At 63.0% G+C, this 2,826-nt stretch overlaps 1 long non-coding RNA gene across 1 annotated transcript in view; it reads right to left on the bottom strand.

Annotated features, from left to right (window-relative positions):
* LOC106888732 overlaps window positions 1-2,826 on the bottom strand; it is a 12,675-nt gene extending 9,849 nt beyond the window's left edge. Inside the window, exon 1 of the long non-coding RNA XR_001412168.1 lies at window positions 2,696-2,826. This is a non-coding gene — a long non-coding RNA (uncharacterized LOC106888732). The remainder of the gene's footprint in view (window positions 1-2,695) is intronic.

The following is a 2,826-nucleotide window of genomic DNA, read 5'->3' as shown; positions in this document are numbered from 1 at the left end:
GCACCGCACCCTGCGCTGGATGCTGTCACTTCTCCGCTCCAGGGCCACCCCCTGGGAGGTGACACCCCCCATCCTGCACCCTCCCCCAGTGCCCCCCCCTCCACGCTGCCATGGGGGGAGCCACAAAGCCCCTTCTTCCCGCAGGGCACCCAGGGAAGGTGGCATTTCTGTCCCCTCCTGCCCCGACACCCCATGGGGTGGCCCTGGCTGCTCAGTGGGGCGCTGAGATGGCCGTGGGGAGAACAGCCTGTCCTGCCCCCCACGCTGTGCCCCATGGCATGGTGCACATGGGAGCTGGGGGACCCCCAACCCATCCCCCTCCGGCTCCCCCCAGCCTCCCAGACCCCACAAAGACACCAGACTGCAGGCTGTTTGCACACTTGCCATGTTGACAGCAGACGTTACAGGCAGTAGGGACATCTTTGGGGCTGTGGGGACCCGCAGGGCACCAGGGAGGCAGCCCCTTCCCCAGAGCATCCTCAACACGCTCCTGTGCCCAGTCCCACCACGGCCATGCCCAGTCCCACCACACTGGGCGAGGGGCGGCAGTGGGGTCCCAGCACGAGCAGGAGCAGCCCTGGCCAGCTTGGGTTGGCATGGCCTGGGCAGGATGGTGCACCCCAGCACCCCAGACCTCTGCTCACATCGCTTATGGGGTGACCTGACCCCCCACCCGCTGTCGCTGCAGCTGGTAAAGGGGGATCTGCACATCATGTCCCGCTTGTGCTGCTGCCTCCCCTCTTCAGACAGCTCTGGGGACACCAGCAAAGGGGGGACGGATGGACAGACACACAGACAGACTCCTCTCCCAGCTGAGGGAAATGGGGAGCAGGGGCTGGGAGCCCCAAGGTGCTGGGGCAGAGCAAAGGAGTAACCTGGCTCTTTCATGGAAGCTCTCACCCCCCAGCCCCTCTCTGTTCAGAAAGGGGTGGCCCTGCAGGGGGGAGCAGCCACCTGGTGGGTGCTGGTGGCCTGTCCCCACCGAGGGACATCACTTGCTGCCTGTGCTGGGTTGTGTTCCCCAGTGCATCATCCTCTGGGCCATCTGAGTGACCCGTGGTCCCATCACTGTCTTGGTGACCAGCCTGAGGAGGTCCCCCTTGGGTGTGGGGCTGGCTGGAAAGTGGCTCTGGAGCTGAAAAGGGGGTTCATGGGGGCAGCCCCTCGTGACAGACAGGCTCTGACACCCCCTGCCAGCTCTCATGGTGCTCCTCATCTGTGTAGGAGCCCTCAACCTGCCTGCCCTGGTGGCCACCTGTGCCCAGCCCAGCTTGCCCTCCCTCCCTGTCCCCTTCCCATCCCCACGTTACTGCTTGACCCTCTGCAGGTCCCTGCCTCCCCCTTCAGTCAAAATCAGGAGCATCAGCCCAAAAATCCCCCCTGGCACCAGCCGTGCAGAGGAAAGGGAGGTGTGTGGTTAGTGGGTTAAGGTGGGGGTCGAGCAGCCACAGAGCTGGGAGGGGGGAGAAACCCAGCAAGACCCAGCAAGACCCAGCAAGACCCCCCCATGGTAGCTGAAGGACCAGGCTGTGGTGGGTGAGAACCAGGCTGTGGCCGGTGGGGACCAGGGATGCCCAGGGGAGGTGGGCAGTGGTCCTGCATGAACCCAGCCACCCAGGGCAGCCCACTCCAGCTCTTCATTCAGAGCAGGAGAGCTGCTCTCAGGTGAGACTGAAGCCAGTCTGATCTGGGGAGGATCACCTGGACCCAGGGTGATCTGGGGAGGTCCTCGTCACCGGGTTAGTGAGCACAAGCCAAAGCCATCAAGGACAAGAGGAAGAGAGAGCAGCTGGAGCTGGATGCTGGCTGGATCCACACACCCCCTGGACAGATCTGCCCCAACCCTTGGTTGAGCTGTGTCCCCCCCAGAAGCCATGGGGATGTCCTCATGAGCCAGCCCCTGTCCTGGCCAGCAGCCTGGGGCCACCATCCTCTCCTGGTGGAGGGCTTGGGTTTGCCCCACTGGTCATGCCAGCACTACCAGCACTTAACACTGTGGGTGTCTTGCCACGGGTCACCAGCCTGGGTGCCAAACCCCTACGGAGGGGCCAGATCCTGGAGCTTTACCCCCAGCAGGATCCCTGCAGAGGCAGGGGATGGTTTATCCGACTGACAGACGGACAGAAAGCAAAGCACAGGCTGCACCCCCCTGGTTCTGGCCACCCTTGGTCACCCCTCTGCCACCCTCTGCCCTCTCCTGCCCATCCAAGCTGGTGGCCGGGGAGGGTGGGGGGGACAGGGACCCTGCGAGTACCAACCCCGTGGTTAGACGCAGCCCTCGGCGCCGTGCGGTTAGTCGGGACCACGCTGCCGGCAGCGGCTTCGGCATGCACCAGAGTCACAAGATAAACTGTGGAGAGACAAAGGGGGTGAAGAGAAGAGGCCGGGAGCCCCCCACAGCCACCCACGGGGCCGTGGGGAGCAGCACGGGACCATTCCCCATGACGGGTGAACTGGGGCCCCAGGAGAGCCCCGAGCTCGGGCTCTGGTGGGGCTCGTGGCAATAGCATCGCTTTTTTTTTTGGCTCAATCTCTCTGCAAACTGGGTTTGGGGGACTTTTGTGACCACTAGCAATCGTTAAGAAAACTTTTCCACATCGTCCCCCCTCTTTTCTTCATTTAGCCCCGTGAAATTTCTTGGAAAACGGAAGGCCAATAGGGAAATTTTTTTTAAGTCCCCCCCTCCCTCCCTCACCCCCAGCCTGAGCAGCTTCATCCCCATCGCGCCGAATGGGAGAGGAAGATGCTCAGCAGCACGGAAAATCTGGCAGTGAAGGACCCAGAGTCCAGAAGGAGGAGGCCACGGTTCATGTGTGTCATGGCAAA

This window comes from Calidris pugnax, unplaced genomic scaffold (assembly GCF_001431845.1).
Source record: "Calidris pugnax isolate Ruff unplaced genomic scaffold, ASM143184v1 scaffold130, whole genome shotgun sequence".
Classification (NCBI taxonomy): Eukaryota; Metazoa; Chordata; class Aves; order Charadriiformes; family Scolopacidae; genus Calidris; species Calidris pugnax.
The sequence above is the reverse complement of the archived record's forward strand: the minus strand, read 5'-3'. Positions and strand labels throughout refer to the sequence as shown.